The 12,919-nt window shown below is 44.7% G+C and overlaps 1 protein-coding gene across 2 annotated transcripts in view; it reads right to left on the bottom strand.

Annotated features, from left to right (window-relative positions):
- Positions 1-12,919, bottom strand: part of PRKCZ (protein kinase C zeta) — a 122,408-nt gene that overhangs the window by 61,147 nt on the left and 48,342 nt on the right. The window lies entirely within an intron of this gene.

Genomic DNA, 12,919 nt, shown 5'->3' with positions numbered 1-12,919 from the left:
AGATCATCGCCACTGAGCTGCATGAAATCCTCTGCCTCTGCTGGAGAGAAGGTGGAGTACCTCAAGACATGAGGGATGCAAACATCGTCACACTGTACAAGAACAAAGGCGACAGGGGTGACTGCAATAACTACCGCGACATCTCTCTCCTTAGCGTTGTAGGAAAGCTGTTTGCCCTAGTTGCACTGAAGAGGCTCCAGGTACTTGCAGAGAGTGCCTATCCAGAATCGCAGTGTGGATTCCGAGCCAACAGGTCCACCACTGATATGGTATTCTCCCTTAGACAGCTGCAGGAAAAATGCAGAGAACGACAGCCACTCTTTATAGCCTTCATAGATCTCACAAAGGCTTTGGACCTGGTCAGCAGGGATGGCCTCTTCAAGATTCTCCCCAAGATCAGATGTCCACCCAGGCTCCTCAGCATCATCAGGTCTTTCCACGAGGATGTGAAGGGCACTGTCATCTTCGATAGCTCCACATCAGACCCCTTTGACATCCAAAGCGGAGTGAAGCAGGGCTGTGTTCTTGCACCAACCTTGTTTGGGATTTTCTTCGCTGTCCTGTGAAGCAGGCCTTTGGAACTGCAACAGAAGGCATCTATCTCTGGACCAGATCAGACAGAAAACTCTTCAACCTCTCCAGACAGAGCAAAGTCCAGCTGAAGTGTCTGTGTGACTTTCTCTTTGCCAACAATGCAGCTGTCACTGCCCACTCTGCCAAAGATCTTCAGCAGCTCATGGATTGTTTTAGCAAGGCCTGCAAAGACTTTGGACTGACATAAGAACATAAGAACATCCCCACTGAATCAGGCCATAGGCCCATCTAGTCCAGCTTCCTGTATCTCACAGCGGCCCACCAAATGCCCCAGGGAGCACACCAGATAACAAGAGACCTCATCCTGGTGCCCTCCCCTACATCTGGCATTCTGAGTTAACCCATTCCTAAAATCAGGAGGTTGCACATACACATCATGGTTTGTAACCCATAATGGATTTTTCCTCCAGAAACTTGTCCAATCCCCTTTTAAAGGTGTCTAGGCTAGACGCCAGCACCACATCCTGTGGCAAGGAGTTCCACAGACCGACCACACGCTGAGTAAAGAAATATTTTCTTTTGTCTGTCCTAACCCGCCCAACACTCAATTTTAGTGGATGTCCCCTGGTTCTGGTATTATGTGAGAGTGTAAAGAGCATCTCCCTATCCACTCTGTCCATTCCCTGCATAATTTTGTATGTCTCAATCATGTCCCCCCTCAAGCGTCTCTTTTCTAGGCTGAAGAGGCCCAAACGCCGTAGCCTTTCCTCATAAGGAAGGTGCCCCAGCCCCGTAATCATCTTAGTCGCTCTCTTTTGCACCTTTTCCATTTCCACAATGTCTTTTTTGAGATGCGGCGACCAGAACTGGACACAATACTCCAGGTGTGGCCTTACCATAGATTTGTACAACGGCATTATAATACTAGCCGTTTTGTTCTCAATACCCTTCTTAATGATCCCAAGCATAGAATTGGCCTTCTTCACTGCCGCCGCACATTGGGTCGACACTTTCATCGACCTGTCCACCACCACCCCAAGATCTCTCTCCTGATCTGTCACAGATAGCTCAGAACCCATCAGCCTATATCTAAAGTTTTGATTTTTTGCCCCAATGTGCATGACTTTACACTTACTGACATTGAAGCGCATCTGCCATTTTGCTGCCCATTCTGCCAGTCTGGAGAGATCCTTCTGGAGCTCCTCACAATCACTTCTGGTCTTTACCACTCGGAAAAGTTTGGTGTCGTCTGCAAACTTAGCCACTTCACTGCTCAACCCTGTCTCCAGGTCATTTATGAAGAGGTTGAAAAGCACCGGTCCCAGGACAGATCCTTGGGGCACACCACTTTTCACCTCTCTCCATTGTGAAAATTGCCCATTGACACCCACTCTCTGCTTCCTGGCCTCCAACCAGTTCTCAATCCACGAGAGGACCTGTCCTCTAATTCCCTGACTGTGGAGTTTTTTCAGTAGCCTTTGGTGAGGGACCGTGTCAAACGCCTTCTGAAAGTCCAGATATATAATGTCCATGGGTTCTCCCGCATCCACATGCCTGTTGACCTTTTCAAAGAATTCTATAAGGTTCGTGAGGCAAGACTTACCCTTACAGAAGCCATGCTGACTCTCCCTCAGCAAGGCCTGTTCGTCTATGTGTTTTGAGATCCTATCTTTGATGAGGCATTCCACCATCTTACCCGGTATGGATGTTAGGCTGACCGGCCTATAGTTTCCCGGGTCCCCCCTCTTTCCCTTTTTAAAAATAGGCATGACATTTGCTATCCTCCAATCTTCTGGCACCGTGGCCGTTTTGAGGGACAAGTTGCATACCTTAGTCAAGAGATCTGCAACTTCATTCTTCAATTCCTTAATAACCCTTGGGTGGATGCCATCAGGGCCCGGTGACTTATTGATCTTTAATTTATCAATGAGGTCTGAAACATCTTCTCTTTTAACCTCTATCTGACTTAACTCCTCGGTCAGGAGGGGCCGTTCGGGCAGCGGTATCTGCCCGAGGTCTTCCGCCGTGAAGACAGATGCAAAGAACTCATTTAATTTCTCTGCCCTCTCCAAGTCTCCTTTTATCTCCCCTTTCCCTCCCTCACCATCCAGAGGGCCAACCGCTTCTCTGGCGGGTTTCCTACTTCTAACATATTTGAAGAAGCTTTTATTATTCCCCTTAATGTTGCTGGCCATGCGTTCCTCATAGTCTCTCTTGGCCTCCCATATCACCTTCTTACATTTCTTTTGCCACAGTTTATGTTCCTTTTTATTCTCCTCATTAGGGCAAGACTTCCATTTACGGAAGGAAGCTTCCTTGCCCTTCACAGCCTCTCTAACTTGGCTGGTTAGCCATGCGGGCACCCTCCTGGATTTAGTGGAACCCTTCTTTCTTTGCGGTATACACCTCTGCTGGGCCTCTATTACTGTTGTTTTAAGCAGCCTCCATGCACTCTGGAGAGATTGGACTCTTTTTACCATCCCTTTCAACCTCCTTCTAACCAGCCTCCTCATTTGAGGGAAGTCCGCCCGTCGGAAGTCAAGGGTTTTTGTTAGAGATTTGCCTGGTATTCTTCCCCCAACGTGCACGTCAAAACGGATCGCAGCATGATCACTGTTCCCCAATGGTTCAGTAACGTTTACATCTCTAACCAGGTCCTGCGTACCGCACAAAATTAAATCCAGAGTCACCTGTCCTCTGGTGGGCTCCGTGACTAGCTGATCTAAGCCACAGTCATTTAGCACGTCAAGAAATCCGGTTTCCTTATCGTGACCAGAACACAAATTGACCCAGTCCATATGAGGATAATTGAAGTCCCCCATGATTACAACCCTGTCCCTCCTTGTCACCTCCCTGATCTGTTTCCTCATTTCAAGGTCCCCATCAGATTTCTGGTCTGGAGGACGATAGCACGCCCCCAATATTACATCGCTGCACAAGCCTGGTAATTTAACCCACAGAGATTCTACGGTGGAGTCGGACCCACCTTCAATCTCTACTTTGCTGGATTCTATCCCTTCCTTAACATAAAGGGCCACCCCACCTCCAACACGCCCCTGCCTGTCCCTCCTGTAGAGTTTATAGTCCGGGATTGCAGTATCCCACTGATTCTCCGCATTCCACCAGGTTTCCGTTATGCCCACTATGTCAATATTTTCCCTTGTCACCAGACATTCCAGTTCTCCCACCTTTGCTCGTAGACTTCGGGCATTCGCATAAAAGCATTTATACACGGAATGCCCCAGGATGGGCTGCTTATTCGCTCCTTTGTCCCCGCATCCTCTCATTGTGCCAAACCGTCTATCACATCCCATCACCCTACCTTTCCCAATTTCTTCTCCTACCCTGCCTTTGTCTTGTTGTTCTCTAACCTCCGCATCCTCATCCCATAGGGATGAGGAGTCCCGAACCGGATGCCCCTCGGCTCCTGTCGGCCTTCCCCCAGGGATCAGTTTAAAAGCTGCTCTGCCACCTTTTTAATGTTATGCGCCAGCAGTCTGGTTCCATTCTGGTTCAAATGGAGCCCGTCCCTCTTGTACAGGCCCCGCTTTTCCCAAAATGTTCCCCAGTGCCTAACGAATCTAAACCCCTCCTCCCTACACCACCGTCTCATCCACGCATTGAGACCCCTGATCTCCGCCTGCCTAGCTGGCCCTGCGCGTGGACCTAGCTGGCCCTGCGCGTGGACCTAGCTGGCCCTGCGCGTGGACAATCAGCCTGAAGAAAACACAGGTCATGGTTCAGGATGTGGACTCACCTCCCTGCATTACAATCTCTGCACATGAACTGGAGGTTGTCCATGACTTTGTGTACCTTGGCTCAACGATCTCCGACACACTTTCTCTGGATACCGAGCTAAACACACACATCGGTAAAGTAGCTACCACATTTTCCAGACTCACAAAGAGAGTCTGGTCCAACAAGAAGCTGACGGAACATACCAAGATCCAGGTCTACAGAGCTTGCATCTTGAGTACACTTCTGTACTGCAGCGAGTCATGAACTCTTCGCTCACAACAGGAGAAGAAGCTGAACGCTTTCCACATGCGCTGCCTCCGACGCATTCTCGGTATCACCTGGCAGGACAAAGTTCCAAACAACACAGTCCTGGAACCAGCTGGAATCCCCAGCGTGTATACGCTGCTGAAACAGAGACACCTGCATTGGCTTGGTCATGTCGTGAGAATGGGCAGTGGTCGAATCCCAAAGGATCTCCTCTATGCATAACTCATGCAGGGAAAGCGCCCTATGGGTAGACCACAGCTGCACTACAAGGATATCTGCAAGAGGGATCTGAAAGCATTAGGAATGAACCTCAACAGATGGGAAACCTTGGACTCTGAACATTCCACTTGGAGGCAGGCTGTGCAGCATGGCCTTTCCCAGTTTGAAGAGACACTTGGCCAACAGACTGAGGCAAAGAGGCAAAGAAGGAAGGCCCATAGCCAGGGAGACAGACCAGGGACAGACTGCACTTGCTCCCAGTGTGGAAGGGATTGTCACTCCCGAATCGGCCTTTTCATGCACACTAGACGCTGTGACAGAACCACCATTCAGATACCATAGTCTTTCGAGACTGAAGGTTGCCAACAAAAAGAAACACAAGATTCATCTGTGGTTAAATACCCTTATTAAATCTCTAGAGTAATATTCAACAGTACATATAACTCTATAAGCTTCATTAAAACCAAGAAGTACTGCTGTGCCCCTTGTGTCATGTTTCGGGTTTCAGATATTTCATCTTCTTAGTCTTTGAGATGCTGAAAGAAATTCTCAGCTCTACTGATGTGATGTGTCCAAGCTCTGTACAACAACTTCATTAAGACAACAGCCAAGGACAGAGTCACAGCCCACACTTACGAATGGGTGGGGCACACATGGAAGGTTGACAAGCCAGACTGGAACAGCTTTTAAAATGGCTTTGGAGTGATCACTGGAGGTCTCATCGTGGCTGGGAGGAAAACAGCAAAGACCACCAAAATGAATTACTTGTTTCAGACACTGAACAAATGAGCCATGTGTATTTCCCAAGCAGGAAAGCTAGCATTCTAGTTGGGACCAAGAGTTTCACTTGCTTCCAAAATGCCACCTCAAATCATTCAGATGTTATATTTAACAGAAGGAACAGTGAAAGCTGCTTCGTACTGAGTCAGACCACTGAGCCATCTAGTTCAGTATGATCTACACTGACCGCCAGCGGCTTTCCAGCATTTCAGACAACGGCATTTCCCAGCAATACCTGGAGACATGCTGGGGATTGAACGCGTGATCTTTGGCATACAACACACGAGTTTTATCAGTGAGCTACGGACAGACCCTCCCCAATGCACTATGAGACTCAGCATGAGGTAGAAGTAACAACTGAAGAAGCTCTATGGCTGTGCAGGTTTTGCCTTCAACAGCCTCCCTCTCTCTCCAGAATAACCATCCCTTAGTATTTGCTCAGATTCCTAAATACAATTTTTTTTAAAAGCCATCAGAAACCAAGCTGATTAAACACTGAAAATACAAATTCAGACACAGCAGCTCTTGCACCACCTAGTCCTCAAGTGTGGGAAATAAAACATTAGCATTCATAACACACATTTTCAACGTCCTTTGAACATCTTAGGAGCATAAACCTTAATTAGTAAGTATGTGAGACTGAAAAAAGGTTTCAAGCAAGTTAACTTTTCTTTCAGATCAAGCTAATCAAGGAGGAGCCACCTGTAAAATGACTATTTCAAGACCTTGTCCACAGACCCCAACATCATCCTGCAACAGCTTAAACCGGGAGTGTCAAACATAAGGCCCAGGGGCTGGATGTGGCCTGCAGAAGCTTTTAATCTGGCCCTCAGGCTCTCAGCTGCTGAGCAGTGCCAAGGTGCTACTGCTGAAAGGGCAGCCCACATGAAAATTTGGCTCAGCCATACCTTTAAATATGATCAAAATTTGCATGTTTTCTCTTCTGCCATTTGTAGCTAATGAGTTTCTAAGTAAGAAAAAAGTTCTTATTTTTGATTGTGACCTGTTTAATGACATCACTTCCTGCACAATGACATCACCTCTGGCCCTCAGCAGGTATCATGAATGCTATTCGGCCCGCTGTATGAAATGAGTTTGACACCCCTGGCTTAAACCATGCCCAACCAGAAGAAATGCCAGCACTTATAACAAAATGCCCTTTGAGGTAAAGATTCTTAAGCGCAAATATCTTCGAACACAAGAATTTAGAGAGAGTTGACAGAATTCTGGCACTGGTTAAGAGGGGTTGTTAATTCAGACAAAGGGCATAGTACACTTGACTGAAGCAGCACTCAGAATTAGACAGAATCTTCAATTCCTTGGAAAAAAATCAGATGACTTTAGATAGAAAAGACCGGCAATCTCCATGGTTCCAGTTTTTGGGCAGCAGTCAACTATTCTCTTAGTTTCCGTCTGCTTTGCACGTAGCAATCATCTTGTGCTGCACTTTCTTTGAAGGTTGTCATAATACAGAATAAAGCCAAGATGATGAACTCCTTCTCGGTAAGTAAAATGGCAGGGCATAAATAAATAGAATAATACATTTTGGATTCAAGTCTTAATTCAGCCCATCAGTTCTAGGTGGCCTTAGGAAAGCAGATTTCTCTTCCATACAGCCATCCAATCCCATTTGCTATACGAGAATAGTACCAGTACATCCTACAGAGCCATTATAAGAATTACTGAGGTGTGGTTTGGAGCAGTTGGAAAGAAAAGTATTAATAATAATAAAGCATTAGCTTTCCTTTCCAAGATAGATGCCCCAGGAAGCACATTTGAGACAGACCGCAGCTACAAACAACTTTGGAAATGGTCCACAATTCTTGATTTGAATGCACACATTCAGTCTCATGCATCTCCAGCTAAAGGACCTGACTTCTACCAAGAAAGTTCACTAGTTCATCTAGCCCAGTCTGACAACACCAACTATCAAAAGCTCTCCAGCGTTCCAGGCAGGGGTCTTCCTGTGTCCTACATGGGGACCGAACCTGGGACATTCTTCATGTAAAGCAGGTGCTTTACCACTGAGCTATGAACCTTTCCAAAAGGCAAAGGCAGCATGGCTGGGACAGGTCAGAGACTTGAGACATTGCCTATCGGTGGGCTAGACAGTTTAGTGACCTGACAATACGAGACAGCTTCATATGCAAACATGGGGAGAAAAACATGTTAATCTGGGAAAACTGCCAGGCAAGATGCAAGTAAACAGTAGTTAACATGCAGAACATAGTTATTATCTAAATATTTTTGCTTTGTTTACATTGGCTGCATACCTTTTTCAAAAAGGCTTATGTTCAAAGTATGGGGGAAGGGAGGAATGTCTCCAGATTTTCACTCAAATTATGGGTTTGGTTCTTTTCTGTCTGAACACTCTGACCGCTGCTTGGTACAGCTTTTGTAGAGTCGGGCCTAGGGATGTGAAGCATCAGGAGAAAACCAATTTTCATTTGTCACATTGGTTCTGTTCTTGCTTCTTTTACAGTGCATCTCCTCAAACTCTTTGCCTTAAAATAGCAATTTGAAAATTAACCAAGAATTCCTAAAGTATTTTGGGCAATGCAGAGAGGGGAAGATTACCGTAAAAAACTAAAACAGCCTAATCCTCTCTGTATCCTATATGACTGCATCCTTTGTATTTTGATACCATTCTGCTCTCTTATTAAATGCTTGTTTTGAGCACATTTTAGTGCTCTTACATTTGCGTTGTTAACTATGTCTGCTAAGTCTCATCCGGAACACCATTTCCCAACTTGAAGGGAGGGAAGACAGATAAGAGACTGCATTGGGATGTTTGAGCTTAGATAGTCCATCCAACGAGGTGCAGTTCTGCAACTTCCATCAGGGACAAGTAATTCTGAAGTGTCTAGAACAAGAGTGTCAAACATAAGGCCTGGGGCCATATGTGGCCTGCAAAAGCTTTTTATCCAGCCCTCAGGCTCTCAGCTGCTGAGCAGAGTTGAGGTATGACTGTTCAAAGGGTGCCTGGGTGATAACTGGGCTCTCCCCTATCTTGAACTATGATTTTGAAATATGATCAAGTTTTGCTTATTTTCTCTTCTGTCATTTGCAGCTAATGTGTTCCCACGTGAGAAAAAGTGCTTTTCTCTGGTTATGACCTGTTTTATAACATCACTTCCAGTCCTCAGCAGGCATCATAAATGTTATTTGACCGGCTGTATTAAATGAGTTTGACACCCCTGGTCTAACACAGCTAAACTCTGAGCCTCACCACAGATAACTTTAGCATTATTTTCAAACACTTCTATACCACCCTTCTTCCAAAGGGCCCATTGTGGTGTAAAAAAATATATAAACTATATTTATGTTTTAAAAAATATAAACTATAAACCAGCAACAAAGATGGCCTCTGGCTAACAGCTCTTTTGTTGGAGTGCTCCTAAAACAACATCTGTGTGCCAGATTTTGGTCCACTTTCTTAGCATACCAAATTTTCTTTTATTGACAAGGATCCCTCTTGTGGCTCTGCTATTTTTTACTTGATTTTATAATTGACAAGCTGTGGATTGCTCTGGATTGGATTCTGACTGTTGTGGAACCAAATAGATAAAGCATCACGGGGAGGAAAAAGAAATGCCAAAGAGTTTCCCCGCGGTCGGGGCTCTCCGAGGAAAGCTGCCAAGCAACTCTGCTTAGAGGATTTATCAGGCTGAACTGAGTCAGCAACTAAGTCTTCCATCCCTGCTACCACAAACAAATTCTCTGTATTGGAATCATTATCTTCTGCAGTTGAAAAGGAAAATGGGGAGTGGTGTGAGATTGCCTCTGAACCTGTTTATGAAAGACCTCTGCAAGCTGGGAGACACAACACAGCTTCTACATCCTCTTTTCCAACGAAGGAAAATACTATTCTTACCGACCGCCTCCTGGAAGATAATGCTGACACGGACAAACCTCAGAACTTAAAGGAGGGTAAGGAGGGTATATTTTCACCTAATAGTCCCTTGTTGCCTCTTATGGCAGAGCAGTGTGTGATAACAGGGAGGACCGCCTTGATTTTCTTTCAAGAAATAAAACATGTAGCCTCCTGTGTTCGCACCCTCCAGGAGTCAGTTAACTCCCTCCGAGAATTGTTTTGTAAACATTTTGTTGACTCCCAGTTTCAGATGGTCATCTCCCCGCACGACTGGTGCCGCTACTTCTCCGCCTTATACTGCCAAGAGGGTGAAAGTGGCTTAGCATCTTTTACTATAAATCTTTTAGCAACCACCCCATGGCCTCCTGGATCCCCTGAAGAAATTATAGAGCTAGTCTCTCAAACTAAACAAGGGAAAGCTCCTGGGCCAGATTTGGTATTGCCAGAGATCTTGAAAGTGGACCCCAAATGGTGGGCCCCTATTCTATCGTCATCATTTACAGTGGTGGACCAAACAGGTATAATACCAGCTGAATGGACAAATGAAACTATAGTGCCTATTTACAAAAAAGGCGATCATCATGATCCCTCCAATTTTAGACCTATAAGCCTTTTATCAGTGGGGGGAAAACTTTATGCAAAACATCTTTTAAACAAGCTGCTATCCTGGATGGAAGATCTGGGCCTTCCAGGGTGGGATCAGATAGGATTTCGAAAAGTATCTCCACCAATTGATCACTGTGCTGTTTTAGCTCATTTGACTGACAAGTACACAAGGCTAAAAAATCAAAAATTATATGTTGCTTTTCTGGATCTTAACGGAGCCTTTGACTCTGTTAATAGATTGCTGTTATGGGACAAATTAGTTAAACTTAATATAGACCCTAGACTTCTGATACTTATTCAGAAGCTTCACACAGGAACCACCTGCCAAATTAAATTTATATCTTCGGGGAAACTGAACCCCAAAATTCAGGTCAAAAGGGGAGTGAAACAGGGGTGCATTTTAGCACCCACCCTTTTTAATCTTCTTCTACACAATTTTACCCACTTTCTGCTTCAGATAGATGGACATATTCCTAAACTAGGTTCAATGCATATTCCAGCATTGCTCTATGCGGATGATGCAGTGCTAGTTTCCGATACACCTATTGAACTTAAGTGACTTTTAAATAGAACTTCTGACTATCTGAAATGTAACAAACTCAAATTGAACTTTCAGAAAACCAAAGTTATGGTCTTTTCAAAATCATGGAGCCCAGGCACTTGGTCTATTAGCGGGGAGAAACTAGAACAGGTCAAAAGCTTTAAATATCTTGGAATTCACTTCCACTACAATCTTTGCTGGGGTACTCATCAAAAATTAGTTACAAACTTAGCCTGTGTTACTTTGCAGAGCACCAATCGATTCTTTTTTAGTCAGGGCAATCATTATATACCAGCTGCTCTCAAGGTATTTAATGCCAAGGTATCGGCACAGCTCCTGTACGGGTGCCCTATCTGGATTAGCACTATAAATCACACCTTTGAGAGTATCCAAGCTAAATTTTTGAGGGCTATCTTGTGTTTACCTATATCTGTTCTACACTGCATTATGTTTGAAGACCGAACAATCACTCTTAGTATTGAGAGCATGGCTTTTAACCATATGCTACTGGCTCCAGTTACATTATAACGTGAAACCAGGCAGTCTCCTATCCAGAATGACATTTGAGTCTGGTTCTTCTAAATGGTATAGCTAAATTAAATCGAAAATTGAATCGAATGGTTTTTCATTGGATTTTTTAAGTTTCTATCAATTCCCTAGAGTTTATCAAAGGGTAAAGCAAAGAATGCGAGACATTGAGGCACAAACCCTCTTTGAACTTGCTTCTATAATTTGCTCCCCTCTTAATTTCTCTATCCCACTTAAGTATGGGCAAATGGCTCCTTATCTGAGTATTTTGATCAACCCTTCTGAACGTAGTGCAATCTCCTTGGCAAGATTCAATGTGTTTCCATCCAAGGACACAGAAGGCAGATATAGGCAAATACCATATAAAGAACACCTCTGCCCTTGTAATTTGGGAAATATTGAATCATACACATTCTTTTTTATTGTCCTCGGCACACTAGATCCCGCCACACTTACATGACTCCACTTCCCGGCAAAATGAATGGGCTTTCGGATGAGGCAAAACTGAAGCGTCTCCTAAATGACTGCTCACCAGATGTGCTAGAGGGAGTTTCTAAATTTTTACTTTTAGCGATTTCTAAGCCTTCTTAATGTAATCTGTCAAAAAAAATTGATATTTTATGTTGAACTGTAAATGTACTATTAGTAATTTAGTAACTTAACTCCGTTTTTGATAAACGGGATTAGGAATGATTATGTCTGTTTTTATGGTTTCTTTATCTATGCCTAATAAAGGTTCATTCATTCATTCATTCAACTATAAACCAATAACTAATTGAAATCAACAGTAGCAACACACACCATAAACATATCAAGGGAACTGTAATATCAAACATTTGCCTAAACATTCTTGTTTCACTGGCCATTTAAAAATGTGCAGTGAGCGTGCCTGCCAGGTCCCCAAGGGGAGAGACTTCCAAAGGGATGGTGCCATTGCCAAGAGGGCCCCGCTTCTGCTAGACACACTTCCAATAAATCAGGCATGCCGGGGTGAAGGGTTATATACCATTGTTGTGTTCTAACAAAGATCTATACTTTTCACAGGCTGCTGTGACACTACACCAGAATTTGGACCTGGTTGCCAAAGTTCTGCATGGCCATACAATGAGGTGACACTGGCACAAGCAGCAAATAGAAGATCTTCAACACAGAAGAACCAACCACTGCCTTCAAGCCAATGTGACAACCAAGGATCTGAAAATCTTCAATAATATTTTTGATCCAAAGATAGTGGCCCAATTCAGAGTGCCTGAATTGTACATCAGAGCCCAAACAAACCCTCAGAGACTATGCCCTCGCTCCTATAGTTTGCAGTGACTTCTTTATTGAGCACGTTATAGTTATGTGCTTCTAGCAACCCCAAAACACTTTGATGGAGCCCTTTGCACCGCTTGCAAGCAGCGCGGAAGACTCCATTGAGGCCTGGGCTGCCTCCTCCCTTCCCCCTTTTTATCATAGGGGGAATGGATGAGGCAGCTGCACAGAAGTAACTGCGGTGATGATGATGTCACCACAATTACTTCCGGGTCAGGGGTGGGGGGTGGCAAAGGCAGAGGTGGCCCCGGGCACAGGAAGGTCTGGGACCGCCTCTGTTTCCAACCAAGGTTAAGTGCATATCCCATGCTAAAGAACATTCAACAGTGCATCCCGTCAAAAGCATTGATTCAATATTGTAAAAAATCCTTGACAGAGGCTGAGAGACACATGCTGAATGCCAACACAATTGGGGTGGGGGGGAGGTAACAGAAGTGTTCATAATACAGAGACACTAGGAATTCTCTCTCTCAAACAGGGACACTGGGAACTCTCTCTCTTTATGCTTTGACCACCTC

The sequence above is a fragment of the Tiliqua scincoides genome, chromosome 9, assembly GCF_035046505.1.
Source record: "Tiliqua scincoides isolate rTilSci1 chromosome 9, rTilSci1.hap2, whole genome shotgun sequence".
NCBI classification, from domain to species: Eukaryota; Metazoa; Chordata; class Lepidosauria; order Squamata; family Scincidae; genus Tiliqua; species Tiliqua scincoides.
Note: the sequence above shows the minus strand (reverse complement) of the source record. Positions and strands in the feature narration are given on the sequence as shown.